The 22,881-nt window shown below is 35.9% G+C and overlaps 1 long non-coding RNA gene across 2 annotated transcripts in view; it reads right to left on the bottom strand.

Annotated features, from left to right (window-relative positions):
* Nucleotides 1-22,881, bottom strand: part of LOC140624537 (uncharacterized) — a 66,311-nt gene that overhangs the window by 5,383 nt on the left and 38,047 nt on the right. The gene's annotated exons all lie outside the window — the stretch shown is intronic.

Raw genomic sequence — 22,881 nt, 5'->3', positions numbered from 1 at the left:
AAAACCTGACAATTAATATCCATTATAATGTTATGCCAATTGCTTATTCTTAATGTTACTTTTTTTTAATCAACTGGAATAATGTGTTGCAAGCATTGATTGTGTTTCAGCAAGCGCACATTAGAGTCTGATTAAATTTGTACTGGTGCATAACTGGTATTCATTTTTAAGCCTGCAATGAAGATGATGATGCTTGTCCATATATCTGGTTTTATAGTCATTAGCACTGGATTTCCCTGAAATATGCACACACAGAATCACATACATAAATGCATGTTTATTTCCATTGGTTTAATTTTCTAATTAAAATAATCAGAAATAATTATATATAATTATATATATAATTAAATAATATAGAATGCATTGGAATGCATTTCTCATTGGTTGCTGATTATCTTTTGAATTTTCAATTTCTTATATATCCTCAAAAATAATGCTAAGATAACTTATCTGAAAAACCCATACTCTAATAGCTAGTGTATTTCCATATAGTTTCAAATGGTATTTTTTGACTAATTTGGATTGAAAATCAGCACTTGAATTGGGCAAAAAAAATGCTGTATATACCAAAAAGGGTTAAAAAATTGGAAGTCAGACCTCTTGAATGGGGCTAAATATAAAGCAGTCATACTAGTTCTGTTATCCAGAAATATTATCCCCATCTTCGCACATTCCCTGAAGCTGTGTATGCAGAATTCTAGAGAAGGAGGGAGAGGAAACTTCCAGAACTCTCCAAAGAGTAGGTTACCACCAAAACAAAACGATAAAGACAAAAACAATTAAAAAAACTACCAAAAAAAAAAAAAAAATGGAGAGACCAACACAAAGGAAATAGGAGTATACCGTTCCTGAGTGAGCTATCAGCCTACTTAGGAAGCAAAATTAGTGACCAGTCAGGTGCCTGACTGATGAAAGAAATGGAGAGAAGGGAGAGAGGCAGGGTGAGAGATCCCCAGCACCCATTGACCGACCATGTGTTTCCCTTGACTCAAGTGGGCCGAGTGGCTTTGCTGATGCCGTGGGTGTCTGTATAATTTATCGTCCTGCATGGGACACTTTTAAGAGTGAAAATGTGTTGCTACGACTAAATGTTCAGACAAAAGGCATAAGCTGGGAGAGAACTAAGCAAACTACTGTGTATGGTTCACCTGGCCAGTGGTCATCACTACCCACTCTACATCTTCTATTTTCTCTTGACCGACTTTGAGTCAAGCCTCGGTCCTCCCGGTAGGCCCCTGAACCCTGCTTACCCTGAAGCCCGAGCAAGCACTACAGAGCTGAACCTGCCAACCTATCAGCCACCCCGAGAACCCGCTGACACAGCCAGATGCTATTTGTCATACCTGCTTGTCATTTCCCCTTTATTTGCCCACCTTCCCTTTATCTATTGCTTACTGTTACCTACAAAAGGAAATAACTTTTCTCTTTGATTTCGAGCTGCTTCCTATACCCAAAGGATTCTCCCTATTGCCATGGTCTTTCCAGTTAAACTATTTTTATCTAAACCTGGATTTGTTCTTATTTGACATATCCAACAATTGCCTCCAGAAAAGCTGCTCCCCTTACAATGGGTTGCAGCCCTTTTAGGACTTGGAAGGACACTTCCCTGCTCTCCTAGACAGATGGTAGCATAAATGGTTGGGGTTTCACATTAAAAACCAAGATAAGCGGAAAAATACATTTGTGTCTTTAACAAAGTTGGCCCAGGCCTCACTTCCAGGCTCGTTGGAAGGAGAAGAGGAGGAAAAAAAAATGCATCCACATTTCCCAACCCCCCAGAACTAGTATTTATTCTCAAAACCAGGCCTATTTGGGGGGATGTGGGTTAGGGAAATGAAGGTAAAATGAGGGGAAATAGGGGCTGCAATAAATAAGAATGTGAACTTTTAAACGGGACTACATTGGATTGGACTGCATAAATATTTAAAGTGACAACAGGGCAGTGGGTCTGCCCAAGATACTCCTAAGAGATTTGACATGAAAATTCAACACAGAATGGTTGAACATTGTATTTAGAAATCATTAAAATTGTTTTTTGTTTCTACTCCACTAAGTGAAGACCATTTGGGAGTTACATCTATCTACTTGCCATATTAGCTAGAATCCTTCCAGCACAAAGTAGTAGAAGACCTGACTCACAGAGACTTAGACAAGAATGACATTTAGTGACTCGACGTGACAAGGAGTCTGCAGGAAGATGGTCGCAAGGTTGGATCAGAGCCTCTGATAGAGTTCTTTCCTTCTTTTCTTTTATTTTGCCGTCCGTAGCCTGGTGTCCATGTCTTCACTTATGATCTTAGTAGGGCGACAAAACCTACAAACAATTGCCCTTACAATTGCCCATACATGCAAAGCAAGAGAGGACAAGGGATGGTCTAATTGGTGAGAGTGTACTTCTTAGATATCTTTCAATTTTTATCTGGGAGAAAACATCTTACCAGAAGCTCAATTCAGTTTTTGCTTCTCTTTGCTCCAAGTCTCAGGACTAATGAAGAAGCAATTTCTAGCTTCGGACTTTGGAGACCGTCTTTGCCAGCTCAGAAAATGCAGGAGATAATACTGTTCAGTAATAATAAACTAATAACGAGTAAGCTAATAGTGTTTGCCGTACAGACTTTTCAGTTTTGCCAAAATCAATCTAATCTATTCAAGGATGAAGTAAGACATGGTGGCATCAATTTTAGGAGATTTCATGTGAAACAAATTGGGTATATCTTCACTCATGGATTTAAAGAAAGATATTCTTTTATCTGAATGAAATGTCTTTAATGGTGATTGGTTATACTTTTCTTTACGATCTTGGTCTACTTGCAGTAGACATTACTACTGCCCATCTACCTAAAATCCCTTCAATGATGGTTAATTACATCATTCGGTCACTTACACTAAAAACCATATGGGCTCTTCTTTTGTTGTCTTTACAAGTAATCAGATGTTTCTGCAAAATTTATTCCAACTAGTTCTATACTCTATGTGCCTTCTCCACATAGCACTTAGTGTTATCTTGGTTGGGGATCTTGTGTTCTTTTACCAGGATTATTGCAAATAGTGCTCACCATGTGCTTCGGTGTTAGGCCAGACATCTTCCATTCTATCTTTCTTGCAATCCCAATTTTGTTGTATCTCAAATCAAAAATAGGCCATTCATTCTTAATCTCCAAATTTTGAAGTCTCTTAATTCACCATCATATAAAACCCAAGCTCCTTTGTCATGGCAACCTCTTCATGCCAATTCTAGCAATTTCAGCTCTTGACTCACTTTATGCTACATACCATCTTGCAAGTTTGCTATGCCTTTATGCATTTGCCAAAAATTTTTTTTTCAGTTGAAATGAATGCATTCCACTATTCTCTTCACTCATTTGATTTCTTCTACAAGTCTGTCTGAACTTTAGACTGGATTAACTGATCTCTACATATTTCTATCATTACACTTATTACATTCTAAATATGTATTAATGTTCTTTCAGTTCCTATACAGATGGTAGCCTATTAGGGTGGCCCTACCGCTTTTATTCAATAATGGGCCAACACATAACTGAATAAATACAGTCCCAGGAATGAATGAATGACCAAATTTTTTAGACCTGTCTTCACATTCACAGCTAGTCATACCATAGAGATAATTCACTTAATCAAAATAGTTTGCAATCAAATGCTACAAAATGGTTTAAAATTAATCATATGTCTTTCTTTTCTTCCTTCTCTCCTTTTCAATAATATAAGAAAGTTGTAATGTCACACTCTAGTATCATTGCCTATTTTTCCCAAGTCACCTTCTTTGATCAGTTTCCTCTACTCTGACCTTTAATATTGAAGAGTTCCGGAGCTAGCACTCCCGTGGACTTTCCTATTCATCAAACACTGTCCCTACGTAATCACACCTGTCTAATGCCATTACATCATTTTGTGCCGTGTGTGTGTGTGTGTGTGTGTGTGTAATTCATTCACCAATACTTAAACCTGGTCCAGAATCCTATTTTAAGCTCCACGTTTTTTGTTTTTTGTTTTTTTTTGTTTTGTTTTTTTTCCTATTGGTATCTTCAGCTTGGTCGCTAAAAATATCAAACTTAACACATGCAAAATATTGTTGGTTCTCACATACTAGAAAATGTTCTAGCGGACCCCACCGAAGTAAAGATGCACCAATATCCATCGACTCAAATAAACCACTGTTTTTAGCCTTGATTCTTCTATTTTCCTCACATTCCATATTCAATAAATCATTGCTTTGTGCCAATTCTACTTTCACAGTCATTTTAATTTATTCAATTCAGTTTCTTTTTACCTCAACTCTATCATGCTAAACTTGTTACTTTATCTCTTTTCAGAATTAATACAATAAATAGCTCATCTCCTTGATTCCAATTTTACTTCTACTTTTCAAACCCACTCTATATACAATAGTAGAGAATGGTTCTCTTTTAAACTATAAATCAAATCACATAATTCCCTCACCTAGAACCTTTTAATAGCTTCTCAGTGCACACTGAGCAACATTGAATCTCTCTATCACAGCTTTTATACTTTATTGTTTCTACTTGCCTACATATTTGACCTCATCTCCTGATACCTTTGTTCTCATACACTAAGCATCTTGGCTTTCTTTGGGTTCCTCAAACTAGCCAAGTTAGCTTCTTCTTCAGGACCTCTGTGTGGAATTCTCTCTCCAGGGAAAATGTCACCTCTATAAATAGTGTCTCCCTTGATTATCATGACTTATCCCTCTCAAGTCGTTTTCACGTTACAGTTTTTTTTTTTTTTTTTTTTGCTTTCATCTCCCTTATCTGTCTGGAAAAGGCTTTTTAAATATGATTATTTTAATTCTTCCTACTTTTATGCAAGTTCCCTGCCAATTAGAGTGTTGCATGGCATATTTACTGCTGAATGCCCAGTGGCTAGGAATGCCTTTGCCATCATAAGTAGGTAATATTTTATAGTAGAATAACCACCGAAAATGGAATTATGTATATAAAAACCTCACGTATATCTACACTCTAGTATTTAGTCTGTGAGTGATGTTAAAAAAATACTTATTGTTTTTCCATATTAATTAACATATTTGTAAATGATAGCAAAATTCTTGTTTACCTGAAATGCTTGCTGTGAATAACCAATTAAGTATATATGTAAGAAGGCAATCTGCAAATTTTAAAGCACTGTGCAAATGCAAGTTTCTTGTAGTTATCTTCTTGGACATATATACTGTGGCTATAAAGCCCAAAAATGGACCTCCACCATTCACATAAGAATTTTATCTTTTCTAAACAAATTAAACTTGGAAGCTTGGTCATCCAGACTTTTAATGACAATTTTCCAGAAGTTGTAGAATAAACAATGCATGTTCTGCATTTTAAGACTAACTGGATTTTGATAATCTCTTTTACTATAATGAAGGAGAATATTATTATCTGACCAGGAGGACTATTTAAATGAATAAACTTTAAAAAGCAGTATCTTTAAAGGTTGCCAACCTTTTACAGAGTCACACACAGGTAGGTGTTTATACAATTATTCTATTCAATTTTTCTATGAGAAAAAGTAGCAAGGTATTAGGAACAAGTGGTCATTGGAAAAAACTGGAAAATGAAAATAAAGTGATCTTAAAATTAGAATATAAATCGATGTGGACATGAGTCAACTGACAGAAATTGAATTTTTAGAATGCATCTGTTCCAGTGCTGCAGTTGTGGATATTTGGCTAATGATCTGGAGTACTGAAAGAAATGTCGTAGCCAAATTCGGGGTAGAAAATTTTAGTTCTGCCCACAAAACTTATGCTGTGTGTGTATGTGTGTGTGTGCTTACTTAATCAGTTGTGAGCAAAGGGAATGATGAATTCGTTAGAGGATAAAGGGAAAGAAGAGGTATAGATATAACAGCTCCTTCCCTCACCAAATAAAGGTTTATGGTTAAATCCTATATTCTGTTTGGTGTTTTGCCATTCAAAGAGTTAATCATTAAAAAACTATTAGCCAAGGACCTTATATACTGGGGGTTATAATACTCAACTGGGTAGAAATCATCTCTGTCCTGATATCATAATCAGTTGGAAAGGACGTCAAGGATACAAAAAATAACGGAACAAACATGGTAAATCATGAGAGGCACTGCAACAGGAAAGTTCAAGCTGCAGAAGAATACCGGGAGTGACCCACTTAAATGGGACCAGAGCTGATGGGAAAAGAGACTGTATTGTCATCACCAAAAAGAGCATCAGCAGGGTCTTAGAACCTATTAGATCAGGAGGAAGTGAAGACAGTGAAGGTCAAGTGGCGAGAGAGGAGGTCACGCAGTAGGCGGTGGCCATGGCTTAGGATTTGGACTATATCTTCAGGCCACGGGGACGATGAAAGAGTTTTAAGCAGGAGAATGTCATAACTGTATTTTTGTTTATGGAACAAAATGTTGGTAATAGGGTAAAGAATGACCTGAAGGCAAGAAACACAAATGGTTTGCTGTGGTTAGGAGTGTGTGTGTTTGTGTGTATGTGTGTTGGGCGGGTGCTGTCGGCCTAAGGTAACCTGAGCAAAGAATCATCACTATTTGGGGGAGCATTTAGAAGTTGCTGGAGATAACTGTGGGGTCAAATAGACATTTATGAGGTCAGCCTCGGAGAATGGCTGGATATTAAATGTGAAGGAGAGATCAGAGGTAAATACCTCAAGACCCTAACTTTAGTTACAGTAAACATGAGACAAAAATTCAGATTTTGGGGCAAAGGGGATACATTCAGTTTCAACATCATCAGTTTGTGTGATACTATGAAAGCAATTTTTGTGGGGAAATAATTTTCTTAAAAGAATTTAAAGCCATTTCTACTTAGTGGGATACAATTGGTCTCAGACGTTCACAGAAACCACCACAGGCTGCTAGGTTCTGAGCTCTGCTTAATTGTCTAACGTGGTCAACCGCCCATGAGCCAATTTACTAGGGAAGAAAATTTAAAAAATGAAAATAAAAGATTTCTATGGATAGTTTGGTCAGGGATACTAGAGTGTTGATTCCCTGAAATTATTCCAAGAAACAGAGCTGAACAAATATTTCTCTAATACAGAATATGAAGAGGAAACAAGGGCGGTTTTGAACAGTCTGTGGTTACGTGGAGAGTAGCTTTAGTCAAATAGGAATCAAAACGAGGGGTTAGGAAGCTTTTGCTCTAGTCCCAGCTCTATTCTTCATTAGCAGAGCAATCTCGGACAAGTTATTATCCTGGCTTTATTTTCTCTATTCCTTTAGCTGGTTTCTAGGTTGAGTCCCTAGATGTACCAAAAAAAATATATATATAATAGCTATCATTACAGATATTTAGAAAACAGTTTAAATATTTACCAGAGTCTCTAGAAAAAAATGAGCGGAAACAGGAATATTTTCATAAAAATCTCTCCCACCCTGGTCATCTTAGTTTCATTTCTAAGTCTGGTGCCTACTTCTCAAATCCATGTCCCCCTCCTCCTTTTTTTTTTTTTTTTTTTTTAAATAAACTGCCTCTCAATTCTATAAAGTCTACAGTTTTTGACAATTCAATCTCTAATCACCCAACCTTCTCTTCTTTTTATCGTTTTGTGGTCATTGGTTGTCTTTTATAATGTAAATCCTTCTAGCTGATTTAGTTATTTTATTTCTCCTTTTTGATTTCCCTGATCTACATAAAAAGGTTGAGGTAGAAACTACAACAACAACACTCCTGAGTTCTCACATGGTATCTGATCTCCACCAACGCTAGGGGGTAGGGGGCCTGTGGGAGTGAGGAGGACACAGCGGACATGGGGGCTGGTGGTCATGACCGGCTGGGGATAGGCAGTGGCAACAGTGAAGATTAAGGACACCTACAAGTCTTCCACTTTAAGCAATATTTTCCTACGACTATGCTAAAGATACTGTATTTATGGGACACACCATTGAAGTCCATATCCTTTCTGTCCAGGCATAGATAATCAATTTTACACCCCAGCCTCTTCTTTATGTCAGTTGCAGGTTCATTGTGTTCCTTGTGTCAGATTTATTTAAAGACTCTGTCTTGATTTCTTCCAATTACCAAGGTATTTAACGGATACACTGGGGCTGCTCAACGTATTAAATCTAAGGGATTAAAAAAAAAATCTGACCTGTGCAAAAGAAGTATCATCATATAGGCTGATGTTTAAAATAGTAAAAATCTAATGTAAGTAAAATAAAGCTAAACCCCCGATACTATTTGTGTGTGAGAAAGATTTGTTTATGACTCATCGTTTAGTATCTCTTGAGTACACTTCCATCTCAAAAAGCCAAAAATGCCCTAAAATGTGCCCCCAGAAGGAGGGTGTGTCTAAGTTTGAATCAATGGGTCATAAATTCCAAGCCGTGGTGGACAATGAAGAACTAAACATCAGGTATTAAGCTTCAAAATGATCATAGAATGTTCTTTAGTGACCAGATCTTAGTATATAAACTATGTGTACTACGTGGCCAGGGCTACATTCATACGATGTCATAGAATCATCTTCATCTTTACACCTACTAAGTCCTATTCCAGAGAATCTTGCACCGCAAACGACCCGAAGGACAGATGGACTAAGTGTCAGCAAAGTCACTCTTGTAAATGCTCATCAGTTAGTCCTTCCCTTAGAGTCCTCTGAGGCTTACTGTCCTCGCAGGAGGGGGCAACCCTGCCTTCTCAGCTGCTTCGTCGGCGGCAGGCCTAGCCTCCTGCCACAGCTGGTACTGCTGCATCCGTTCATGGGTGCACATTGTTGTACAAAGTGCTCAAAACCATAATCGCACACACTGGGGAAAATGATCACAAAATGCATTTTATATGGTGGCTTTTTGAACACAACCTGAATGTGGTTGGTTGTGTTTCTGAAAATAGCTCAATTCAGTATTAACCTTTATACATTGCGTGGCTGTTTATTTCATCACTGGAACAAAACAACTGTGTCTCATTACCATTAAAGGAATTGTGAATTAACTCGGGGTATAAAATTATAAATTTTTAGTTACTCTATTTTAGATTAATAGATAACACCTTCTACTCTTACACCTTAGCAATATGGGAATGCAAAGAAACGTTATTTCATGTGTTATCATGATGCATATCATTTTAGAGAAATAATGATAGAATTCTAATTTCTTTTTTTTTAAATATTTTATCTATTTATTCATGAGAGACACAGAGAGAGAGAGAGAGGCAGAGACACAGGCAGAGGGAGAAGCAGGCTCCATGCAGGGAGCCCGACGTGGGACTTGATCCTGGGACTCCAGGATCACACCCCGGGCCAAAGGCAGGTGCTAAACCACCGAGCCACCCAGGGACCCCCTAGAATTCTAATTTCTAAAGCCCAGAAAGATATTATCAAGATACACATTGAAATTAATCTGAAAAATTACAAAATGATGATAAACTCATGCATATTTCAAAAGAAATCAAGAGCTGCCCATAACTGTGGAACGAACTTTCTTTTCTTTTCCCCCAGATTTATTGAGATATACTGACACATAACATTTGTTAAGTTTAAGGTATACGATGTGTTCATTTGATACATTTATAAGTCACAAAATTATTGAAACACTTAAGATCTCCTCTCAGCAACATTCAAGTACACAATATAGTATTATCAGCTATAATCACCTTGCTAATCACCATATACCAAATTTGTTAATCTTATGCCGGGAAGTTCCTACCTTTTGATCAGTATCTCCCCTTTTCCCCCATCTGCTCCCAAACCCCTAGTAACCACCATTATACTGTTTCTTTGAGTTTGGCTTTTTTAGATTCCACATATAAGTGATATTATATAATATCTGTTTTTCTCTGACTTAGTAGCATAATGCTGCCAATGTGGAACCCACGGACTCTCATTCCGCTATTCAAGATCTTACAATAACTTTCCATTCAGTTCAAGTTAAAAGTGTTTTAGCTCTCTCATTTACCATCTCAAAAAATTGTATTTCTTGGGGCACCCGGGTGGCTCAGTGGTTGAGCATCCGCCTTGGGCTCAGGTTGTGACCCTGGAGTCCTGGGATCGAGTCCCACATCAGGCTTCCTGCATGGACCCTGCTTCTCCCTCTGCCTGTGTCTCTGCATCTGTGTGTCTCTCATGAATAAATAAATAAAATCTTAAAAAAATTATTTCTTAAAAAAAACAAAAACATTTTCTCTTCCTCTTCCTTGGCCATGAAAGATACTCTTACATCCTAGACAATCACAGTTATATCACAAGTCGTCTTTCCAGCATAGCTTGCTTCACCTCTGGTGCTGCCAAGTCATGACGATTCAGTGAGCATTGTCTTGTCTCTTTATCATTCCGTCTTCTCTTTCTAGAAGTTTCATTAGCTAGAAGGTAAAACTTTTCACTCTGTATTTGGTCTCATGTACACGCTCCTGTATTTCATTCCTTGATCTATCTCTGTTACATTCTCTTATTTCTTTACCATCTACTTTCACTTCACCAATTTTCAACTGAATGTGCTGTTAAACCCAGAGCTGGCAATGTCTGTTGTTACGTCGTCCTACTGAGGATATTCTATTTGGCTAAAATAAGGATCTATATTTTATATAGTATGTTTCATAGAATATATAGAGAGATTATATGTAAATGGATTAGTTATAGATCTAGCTATTTTTCAGCGTTCTTGGTTATTTCATTACATCCTTGTCATTCTCATTAACCAGAAAATCATTTCTGTCATATTTATTTTTTTATTTTTAAAAATATTGAATCCACTGTTATTTTCTGTATCTGAAAATTCTGACATAGGATATTTGAGGAGCTATAGTTAAGAGCATTTCTGATGTTTCTTGTTCATATGCCTTATTTTCTTGTATTGACTGTAATTGGATACCCTGAGCTGCTCATTTTCCTTGAAAAATTATTCGAAGAAGTTCTTTTTGGTCTGTCATGATGTTTATCACGACGTTTCTTCAGAATTCATTTTGTTTTTGTCTACCAGAGACTTGAGGAAACGACCAGTCTTTGTCAACTTTAAAACAGAATTTATAGTTTGAGAATTTGGGGCAGGACGGGCATTTGAACGTACACTGCAATTCTGTGTTAAGTCTAGCTCTGATCAAAAAATTCTTGGGAATGAATTAATTTCCTCCTTCCTCTATTCAGTGATCTGATAACTTTTGTTGCCTTCTTCTGGGTAGAAAAGTGGCTACTTCTGTCCTGAGAGTGATGTTCATCGTGTTCTCCACTTAATGCACTGTGGGCACTTGTACTACTTTTGCAAGTTGGCCATAGGCTTGCTTGCACTTTGTGCAAGATAATAAACAAATACCCTTATGGCAAAATAAATTTATATTGTTCACTTTATTTCTAGTTAGCTTCTCTTTCTTTCTGATTTCATGTAGATTTTGGCCTTATAATTGTGGCTCTTGGTGCTTTAAAAATAGTTATTTCCCTTATATTTGAGTTTTAATCAATCAATCAATTAATTTTAAAGAGATAGTCAAAGGTGTGTGGCTGGTCATATAACTAACAACTGAAGTCTACATCAATGTATTAAAAAAAAAAAAGAATCTTGCTTAATTCTATGTAAAGGAAGAGGTAAGGATCATACTTTTGGATCACAGAAAGCCAAATCATCCCCAACAGCAATGCATGATGCAGAAAATGAGGCAATAATGTCTTACTAATGTTTGTGTGTTTTTAGTTTTCTTGAAAATATAAACATTGAATTTTAAGTTTGTGTCTTTAAATATCAAAATGCTTATTTTAGATATTAATAAATTTAACCCTATGATTATTTTGTTGTAATCTCCAAAGACAGAAAATCCCATTCTCATTTTTTCTCTTCATTTTTATATTCTTTTATAAAATTTTAAATTATTTTCTTAATATATCAGATGAGAGGATAGGAAAGTCATATAAGCAACATTTTTGTACATTTTCCTTTTTTTTAGGTAAGCATCAATACCTGGCAAGAAATATATATTCCTTTATTTCTTCAAGTCCCAAGATTATTTTATTCTTTAAAATTTCCCCTTTTAAATGTTTGAAACAGGAAAACAATTAAACGGCATTTTTATTAATTTTATTAATAATAAATAAATAAAGATAATTTAACGAAGTAATGAGAGTATTGCCATTATAGAAATAGTAATACTGACACATATAAATTACTCTGTTTAATAGATAAAACAATTAAATATATATATATATAAGCTCTCATATTTTAATTTCTATAAAAATACAATCATGAATATAAAATATAAATTGGATAATGTTGAAGTTGGTTCAAAGGAATGTCTTCTTTAATTAGTAATATAGAATAATGGGGTTGTAAAGATGTCATTACTTAAACTGTTTAATAATATTTGTGTGCTTTTAGTATTTTTTCATGAAAACATAAACATACTGATTTAAGTTTTGTGCCTTTATTTTATTATTTTTGAAGGTTTTTGTTTTTACATAATCTCAACAATCAAGGTGGGGCTCGAACTCACAACCCAGAATTCAACAGCCCATTGTTCCACCAACCGAGCCAGCCAAGCATCCCAAGTTTTGTGCTTTTAAATATCAAAATGCTTATTTTAGATTTTAATAAGTGATTCTATGTTTATTTTGGCGTGATCTCTAAAGACAGCAGATCACCGCAGCAGTTTCAGTAGTGTCTGAAGCTGACCCAGCAAGTTCACTCTATGTTGACTGGACAATTTCATTTGAACTTCGGTTTTTACATACATCACATCCTCCAGGTACTGGGAACCTGATGTTTTTCAAGTAACTACTGTGAACACTTGGTATCTAAACCCATAGGGCCTGGTACCCAGGTAAGCTACTTCTCGCCCCGCTGGCTATCTTGTTCTCTTGAATACCCTATATGGACATCTGAGGTCCCTATAAGAGAGCAAAGGAGAAAGCACAGAATGCACCACAGGAACACAGTCCTCTCACTCGTGCCCCCAGCACTCTCGGGGCCATGTGGAGGATGCAGTCCACTAGTATTTAGACCACTACGTTTGGCTTCTGACTACTATTTATCTATTATGTACGTCCTTTATTTTCCTGCTCTGTGGCCATATTACATCGTAATTTATTAAAACAGTAAAAGAAAGATCCACTAAAGTGCTATTAAGTATTTAGATCAGAGAGGGGCTATCTTTTTCTCCCTAAATCTTGTCTCTCACATCTAGATGATGTCTACATAATTATAGGCAGCCATTCTGTAAAAAGATAAATTCCATCTAAGCCCCGGTTATTTTTTTCCACAAAGATGGCCAGAATTGTATCTTGTTTTATTTTGATTTTCTGTTACCTACTGATCCGCAAATTGTTTTGAGATTGTATGGATACGATTTAAGCTGTCATAAATGTGTCAAGTAGTGAGCTCTGTGTTGTAGATGGTAAATGCGATTGAAAACATTAAAAAGAAGTTTAAATTGCTCCAAAACATAAAACAGTTCTATATTACTCTAGTCCTCTTTTCCTTCAGAAATGTAGTCATTGGTATTTCCCAAACGGTTAACTGTAAGCTACGGTTTCATTCATTACAACAGCAACAGATGCATTGCGCTCTTTTAGAGAACTATTGTTTATGAATAATTGAAGCATTGCAGATAAAAGTAGAAAGCTACAGAGAGGAAGTTTACTCAAAGGTGTAATATATGTATAAAAGCTAGAGGATTTGGGGGGATGCCTGGGGGCTCAAGGGTTGAGGGTCTGTCTTCAGCTCAGGGCATGATCCGGGGGTCCTGGGATCAAGTCCCACATCGGACTCCTTGCATGGAGCCTACTTCTCCCTCTGCCTCTGTCTCTGCCTCTCTCTCTGTGTTTTAAATAAAATCTTAAAAAAAAAAAAAAAAAAAAGCTATAGGATATTTTTTTCATATGGCATTCTATTGTAGCCTAGCCAACGTTTTTTTAACAGCTGACATGACTTTAAGGTGAATTACTAGTGGATAAGACCTGAGAGTACATATTAATTAGTCAGGCTTACACCATTTGTAGCTATTCGAGGTGTGCATTATCCCTCTGCCTCCACAGGAACCATTATTGCTTTAAGGGCTGGAGCCCACACAAGGCAGCCAAGAGTGTGACAGAGACAGCAGGGGCCCACTCTGAAGCTGCTGAGTCCATCTGTCATAGCAAGGATTTTAGCATTTACTTTAAAATCAAATTTCCATTCCAAAATTTGATTTCTCCAACCACTAAGTCTTGCAGCATTACATATTTTTACTCTGTTGCTATTTCTGGAGCAACTAGTCATGACTAGCTCTGCATTAAAATTTGAAGACATGTAGTATGTATTAAATCTTCATTTCAAACTCCATTTTATTTAAACAGATGCGGAAATATGATATTTTAGGGAATTAAATAAATAAGTAGTTGTCACACACATTCCCAGGTGATATTAATAATATATCTCTCCCCACCCCCAAATTGATAAAATTTATACAGGCAATTTTCAATGTTCGGAAAAAATTATCAGCTATGGATTTTACAATGCTTAAGGTAATCTTCATAGCAATAACACTTGTGTATTTAAAAGCCAGTGAAGAGCAATTTTCAATTGATTGGAAAATAAAATTTAACACTATTTCTGAACACACATGAGTGTGTGTATAAATCATGTGAGTGGTGTGTGTATGTATATAAACGCACATTAATATGCACTATATACACACATACGTGGTGCACGTGTGTGTATATATGTACATACATGTATATTGTGCACCATATGTACACACACACACCATGGTGGACTACAGACGCGGACTATAGCTTTATCTGGATGTACGTGTTTGTCCCTACATATGTGTATTTGTATATGCGTGAAGTGTTACATACATGCACATTTTTGCAATATGATATTACAACATCTGCAGGGCTGGCTATATATCAGTCACTGCGCTCTTAGCTATGCAAATGATTTCAACTGATGATTTTTCCTATCTCATATAGTCACTACCCTTTAACTCGTTCCAAAAATAGGATGTGGGATAAAGAACTTAAAAGGGCTTATTTGAATGAAATGGCAGCTGATGCATGATTGAGAGCATCAAACAGGTAATGGAATTATATATTCAATCAATGCCTCTCAGTTGAAGATCGTTGTTCTCTAGAATTTTTCCCCACCTTATCACTCAACGATATATTATTCCTACTAAGAATGAAATGAAAAGTGATGTAATCATTTGATAGACTGTTTGCTCATTCTGACAGGTAAATAGTCTATGAAGAGAAAATTAATGTTGATTTCATCAAAGCAAAACTGTTTGTTGAAAATCAATCAGCTCTCATACACGGCTAAGAAAACAGTCACTGCTTTTCAAGCCATCAAATCCTTTCTGTAAATGTCTAAAAGTACGAGATAATTAAAATGTCAACTAGCACTTTTATTAATCATTTTTGTGTATTTAAAAAGAAATAAATCACAGCATATTTTAACGTCTAGAGTTACATACTCGTGTTCAAAATCAAGAGTGAGCAAATCCCCTCAGCTGCATCTCTAAACTCCCACATACCCTCTCTTCCCTAACACCCCCCCCCCAGACACGTGCTTAATATTAACAAGAGGCTTTGTTGAATCGGCAAGAAGTTGGTCAGAATCAGAATTTGCTATATTTTATTAAAGCATAGGCAAAATTATCATTATCAAATTATAATGGCCCTGATTCCAAACTCCAGCTTTTCTACATGCTGCAGCTATGAAGTGTGGACAGACTTGTGAAGAGTTACCTATCTGTTCATCTGCACATCTTTCTCCATGCAACACAGAGGTCCTTCCACCTGACACGTATTGCATACTGTATCTCAGGGCACTCAAATCTGGCCTCGACGTAGAGGACCTGTCTTTACTTATTTTATTTTAATTGAGCTACAGTTAACATAAAATGAAATGCACCAAGGTTCTTTTCAATGAAGTCTGACAATTGATTAAACCAGTGTACCTACTACCCTTGTGGTCGCGTAAAATCCTACACTGTATCGCCAGCGTGGCTCTCTAGAAAATCCCTAACTGAGCAAAATTCCTAAAAATGCTTATAAAATGTAAGCTGTAATTCATATTCTTTATAATTATTTTGTCTGATAGCATCAATTAATTCATGCTACATATAGTTTTGGAACACCTACTTATGTGCCACATAAACATCAAAAAAAAAAAGAAAGGCTGAATGTGAAACAAACACCTTCTTGAGGATTTCAGTAAAGGTAGCAGATATGTTCACACTTTTAATTATCTTTTTTTTTCCTTTTTTTTTTTTTGAGAAAGAGAGTCAGTGAGCACAGAGAAGAGGGAGAGAGAGAGAATCCAAGCAGCTCCATGTCCAGCGTGGAACCCCACATAGAGCCCAATCGCAGGACTCTGAGAACAGGACCTGAGCCAAAATCACGTCTGATGCTTAACTGGTTGAGCCACCCAGTGCTCCTATAATCGTTCTTTTTATTTGGGACAAAAACACTTATAAGGAAGACCTTGGGCGTAACAGCTAGCCAGAGAAGTTGATGTATCTGTTCATTCTTGGATTGATATGTTTGGCTTGATGAAGTTTCTTGAACATCCCATATTTTTACAGGCTTCAAAGAATTTGCATGTATTCCCCCCCTTGATTTGTTCAAGTGATTTGGTATTGGCTAGGGTTTTCTATATATATCATGTCATCTGCAAACAGTGAGTTTTATGTCTCTATTTCCTGAACATATTTTGTTTATTAAACACTGCCTAGTTCAATAGGCTAATGCTTAGATAAAATTCTGTCCATAAGGCGATTTGTTTATCATCTTCTTTCTCTGTGTTTTCCTTGAGAAGAAAATTTTATAATCAAGTATATAAAAACCTTGTAGTATAATATATTTCTATTTATTTTTTCTACAGTTTGAAATAATTTTAAATATAGTGATTATTCTGCGAAAGTTAAGTAAAACTTAGCTTAGACTAGTGACTTTTATCATCTATTTATTGATAATTCATTTGCATGGAAATGCTCAAAATGTTCACAAAGATTTTTTTGAATCTATACTTTTTTCCATGTTTTTATATTTTTTTCTTTTAAAATTATCAGTTTCCCTAATGTTTATTAATTTTTCCGGACTTTTCAATGAATAAGCTATATAGGTTTTATTGATTTCTTCTCTCATTTTATTGTCTTTTTTCCTTTTTTAAGGATTTTATTCATTTATTTGAGGTACAGCATGAGTGGGGGGGGGAGACACAGAGGGAAGGCAGGCTCCCCACTGAGCATAGAGTCAGATGCAGGGCCCAATCCCAGGACACTGAGGTCATGACCTGAGCCAAAATTTGATGCTTAACCAACTGAACCACCTGATGTCCCTGTCTTTTTCCTTTTTCAACTAGTGTCTTTACTTATCTTTATTTATTTCCTTCAATATAATCAGATTTACTGGTTACTTTTCCTAGATTCTTGTGTTGAAAATGCAATTCGCTTATTGGTAGTTTGGACCTCAAGCACATAGAACTTAGTTTTTGATTCATGACACATCCTTGTCAATATGTAAAATATCGTAAAACAAGGTCATGAGATTCTAGCTTAAGTCCATCCAATTGCTAAAGGTAGGAGAAGACCCTCATGTTACCAACTGTTATTAAAATGTAGGAAAAGACCCTCACTGTGTGGATGTAAATTTGGTGTGTCTATATTAAAGAACAATTTAAAACCATAAGTTTTGAGAAAAAAGTTTATATTGCAACACACCAATTTCATTACTAAATACAAATCTTTGAGAAATTGTCACAGATGGGTAAACAGCAAGATGTACATAAGAATATTCATCTGAGCATTGTTTTTTCAAAAGAACAAAAATAACAGATATCACTGGAGTCTCAAAATTTTTCATGCACAACTATTAATTACCTACTCTTTTTCTTTTTTTTTTTTTTTTTTTTTTACCTCTTAAGTGCAATGAAATTATAGGTGAACTCTTCAATTCTAATTTTTTCAAAGCTATACTTTACTCCATATGATGCATTTTTAATTTCAGGAGCCATTTGTTCCTGTCTTATAAATGGCTTCTTTTAACTCTTCAAATATTTTCAATATATTAGTTTGAAAATCTTTTAATCAGCAATCCCAATTCTGGGTATATATCCAAAGGAAATGAAATCAAGACTTCGTAAAGATAGCTCCCCTCTGATGTCCACTGCAGCATTACTCACAATAGCCAAGATATGGAAACAACCTGAGTCCCTCAATGGATGAATAGATAAAGATGTGGTGTATATGAATGCATGTAAATTATTGAGTTATGAAAAAAGAAAGAAATCTTGCCATTTGCACCAAGATGGATGAAACTTGAAGTCATTATGCTACATGAAATAAATCAGAGAGACACTTAGAGGTAGAAGCTGAAAGATTCAAACTCATAGACACAGAGAGCAGAGCAGGAGGACAGTGGTCAAAGGGTATAGACTTCAATTATAAGATAAATACAATTGGCAATGTAGTGTACAGCACGGAGATTACAGTTAATGCTACTCTATTATATACATAAAAGTTGCTAAGAGAGTAGATCTTGAATGTTCTTGATGTAGGAAAATGTTGAGGTTTGGAGCTGATGGCCAAGAAAGAACTCTTGGGACATCTTTGATGTGAAAAGGTGGTTTTATTAAAGAACAGGGACAGGACCCAGGGGCAGGAAGAGCTGCACTAGTAGGGTCATGAGGAGGGGCCTATTTTATACTTTCAAGTTGGGAGGGGGTCAGGGATGGCATAAGACTCTAAGGAGTTTTGGAAGCAAGGTTTCCAGGACCTTGAGAGGGCGAGCTATTGTTAGGAAAAGGTCATTTATTGTCTGGTAAAACCCTCCTCATGAGACCCTTCAGATGGGATCATTGGGCTATATTCTTGGGGGATGATTGCCAACATGTATCTTGGGTGGTAGAGATGAAAGAAATTTTCAAATGTATTTTTAGAAGTTAAACTAGAGTCACAGGATCCTGGAGGGTGGGGCTACATTGCCTTCTGTCCTCAGGAAAGTCAACCTCGAGGCAGTTGAGTTTCTAGAGGAAGGTCACTGGACCTCTTTTAAGGTCTTATCAAAAGGCTATCAGCAGCAAGGGAATCTAAGTTTTTTTCTTTTGCCTTTGTTTCTCACATCATTCTCACCACATAAAACAAATGATAATTAATTGGGGTAATAGAGCTGATAGCTGACACTGAGATCATAATCAAATAAGTATCAAATCAACATGTTGTTTACCTATACTTATGAAATATTATACCTCAATTATATCATAATAAATAACTAAAAATGTTTTCAGATGTTATGTAAAGTGTTTTACCTATAAGATCGGCTACTGTTGATTTTACGAGCTCAAGTATTGTATTACTAGATACATTCCTACATTTTGTGAATTTAGTTTGCTTGTTCTCCGTCCAAACTTTTATTTTCCTTCTCTCCTTCCTTTCATTCACTCTTCACTTTTTTACTCATCCTGTTATTGCTTCCACTAGCACTTTTGGATTCCGGATCCAAAATTATGTCTTTATAATTCACATATAGCTATATAATTCATTAACTATGTAATCATAGATTGTTAAGAACTACTTTTCCCACGAGTTGTAAGGGTGTGAAGAAATGATAAAGGAGACAGTAAGAGAAGGTGGTCTTGTTTAATTTCTAGTACTAGGGCTGGTTTTCCCCATCTTCTGATGGCAACAATTTTGAATTAAAATGAAATCTCAGTTAGGAAACAGCAATAACAGTAAAAGGGAAGGGATGCCTGGGTGGCTCAGTGGTTGAGCATCTGCCTTTGGCTCAGGGTGTAACTGTGGGGTCCTGGGATCGAGTCCCACGTCGGGCTCCCTGCATGGAGCCTGCTTCTCCTTCTGCCTGTGTCTCTGCCTCTCTGTGTGTGTGTCTCTCTCATGAATAAATAAATAAAATCTAAAAAAAAAAAAAAAAGGAAAAAAAAAAAACAGTAAAAGGGAAACCAAACCAAAGAAAAAAAGAAAAGACTTAGGCTCTGTAATGAGTAGGAGAACCTCATCTACAGCTTTAGCATCATCAATAAACCTTGCGCAGGTTTGCTGTCTAAAATAAGCATTTGTAGTTCTCCTTACCTGCAGAGAGGCCTTATTTCTGGGCATGAATGTCTGCTTTTTACACAAAATCTAGCTAGTTTATTTCATCGACTTTTTAAAAAACATTTTTTTTTTATGTTTCAGATCCACAGGTAGGAAGTTCTGGTTTTTTAGTCTAGAAATGCCTATTTCCTCATCACTTTTTATATGTGAGCTGAAGTGACATGCACCCTTTCCAGGTTTGCCACTAACAGTGTCCCGTGAATGATTCCCCATGATCTTTTCATTTCTATGAATGTGATATAGATAAGAACAGTCACCCTGAAAGGAAATGGTGGAAAGGAAAAATGCAAGGGGCTAGGAAGCTTAAATGAGAGTTTTGAGGAAAACTATGTGTTAATTCAGAGTGATTATTTTAATCCTCTTCCTAGGAAAGAATTTTTATTATATTTCAGCCATTATTTACTTATTTGTTTGGCTCAAAGAGGTGTTTTTATTAAAGCACAGGAACAAGGACCCGTGGGCAGAAAGAGCTGCACTGGGATTGTGAGGATGGGTTGATTATATACTTTTAAATTAGGGAGGGTAGAGATAAAGGAAATTTCTAAAAGGATTTTCATATGTTAAAGAAGACTTATGGGATTGGGAAGTCTGGCTATTGTCACGCTAACGTTGCTTTTTGCCTCTAGCAAAGCATTAACATTGAGGCAGTTGTGATTTCCTTGAAGAATATCACATTCTGCCCCTTTTGGTTATTTATCAATGGGCTGCAAATTGTAAGGAAATTTTATTAACATTTCTTTTGCCTTTATTCTCATCATTTCCCCCCTGAACAATTTTGACCCTTAAATCTTTAAGGTCGCTCAGTGTGAAAGGTCTTATCTTCTAGAACTTCTTCTTGCTGGATAGGGGTGTAGAGATGTCCTTATGTATGGATCATATTGGATTGTGGACTTTTAATTAATAAAAAGTCTTAGTGAAAGGATAAATAATAAGGTGGTAGAAAAAAGCGATAAAACTGAGAGCAATAGAAGAGCTAAAAACAGGAAATTGAAGCTGGAGAAAGAACAGCAAATGAAGCCTAAATGCAGTTGGAGAAGAGAATCAATAAAGATTAGAGCAGTAATCAATGAAATAGAAACCAAAAGAACAGTAGAACAGATCAATGAAACTTGGAACTGGTTCTTCTTCTTCTTCTTCTTTTTTTTTTTTTTTTGGCTGCATATACTTTTTAGAAAATTTTATTGAAATTCTATTAATATATAATGTAATATTTGTTTCAGAGATAGAGGTCAGGGATTCATCAGTCTTACATAACACCCAGTGGTCATCACATCACTGCCCTCCTTAGGCCCATCACCCAGGTACCAACCCCCCCACCCCCCCCACCCCCCACGCCCCACACCCGTCTCCCCTCCAGGGACCCTCAGTTTGTGTCCTAGGATTAAGGGGACTTACTGCACTTTTCCAACCTCTGCAGCTTCACATGCTCCTTAGTCTTACTTCCCACTCTTCCATACACATGCCTATTTTATAATATTGGTGATAATGGTAATAAGCAATAATATTTAGTACTAACTAAATACTAGTTAGTACTTACTCAGTATAAGAAGAAAGTTAATACCTAATGCCTGCTAATAATTACATCCAAAATAATTTGGATTTAAGGTGAAGTTACATACAGGTATGTATATAGAAAGAAAAGAAAGAATTAAAAATCTTGGAGGTTCAAACTTTCTGTCACAAAGGCAAATGAGGATATAAAAGACAGAAATCCATCCTTATTGGTTTCTGATGTTTGAGACATTTGCTGTATGAAATAGGCCACCAGTTTTCTTTTTTTTTTTTCTTTAGGAAAGATTCTTTTAGTGAGTGTACACACTTACATTTAATTTCCCAAATTATTTTAGACTTTTCAAAAACTCCTACTCCCCTCCCTTTTTGTTGTCCCTAAGCTAATTTTTTTTGTGGACACTCACATATTATTACTTATGATTATAATAACATTTTACTAAGGTTTAAGTTGCCTTAAATAGCATAAAATTTAAAATTAATACTACCGTGTACTTTCCAGTCTTCTTAAGATCATAATAACCAGGCTTTCTGAAAAACTCTTTTCTTCTTTAAAATCTTTTCCTTTATGATAATCATATTTAAAAAAATAATTATATATGATCATTATTTTCATTGTCTTTAGTAATTACCAAAACTTATTTTACGATTCATAAAGTGGGAATAAATTTACTAACAGGCAGTAAGACAATGAAAATGTGAGTTATTCCATGAAATACTATATAAAGTATGACATGTATATTTACATATATCTAAACCTATATGTGTTTATATCTTTAATTTAAAATAGGATTCTGCAGATAAAATACATTCACTTAAACCCAAAGTCTAACTCTAATTTAGAGCGAGATATAATGTACCTTGAAGTGTAATATCTTAAAGACAACATTCCCGTGATGGAATGACTTTAATTATAGTCATTAATAATTTCCCTGTATATACAGGGTCTCCACTCTCCTTGTCATATTCTATTTAGTAATCTCTAAAGCCAAGTCTCACTTATGTCCATATTTAGAAGGTAAATTTTGCAGAATGTTGAACTAAAATATCTCACTTCAAAATATGTTCTTCTCTAGAAACATTTATGCTTTTAACCAGCCTCAGTGCTCTTGGCTGGCACCCCCGCTGATTTTGCTGACAGCAGAGAAACTACTGGTGCTCTGGAGTCATCCTAGTCATCTTTTATACTTGGAAAATATGGCACTTTGCTCTAATTTTATTCTCGATATGGAAAATGGTGTCTGCTAATGCCTAGAATAGAACCGTGGTATTTTGTAGTGAAGGACATTTCTTTTTTAGCATTTCCTTATTGAGAATAAAATATTGCAAGCAACTATATT

This window comes from Canis lupus, chromosome 34 (assembly GCF_048164855.1).
Source record: "Canis lupus baileyi chromosome 34, mCanLup2.hap1, whole genome shotgun sequence".
Taxonomy (NCBI): domain Eukaryota; kingdom Metazoa; phylum Chordata; class Mammalia; order Carnivora; family Canidae; genus Canis; species Canis lupus.
This window is presented reverse-complemented; position numbering and strand designations above follow the sequence as displayed.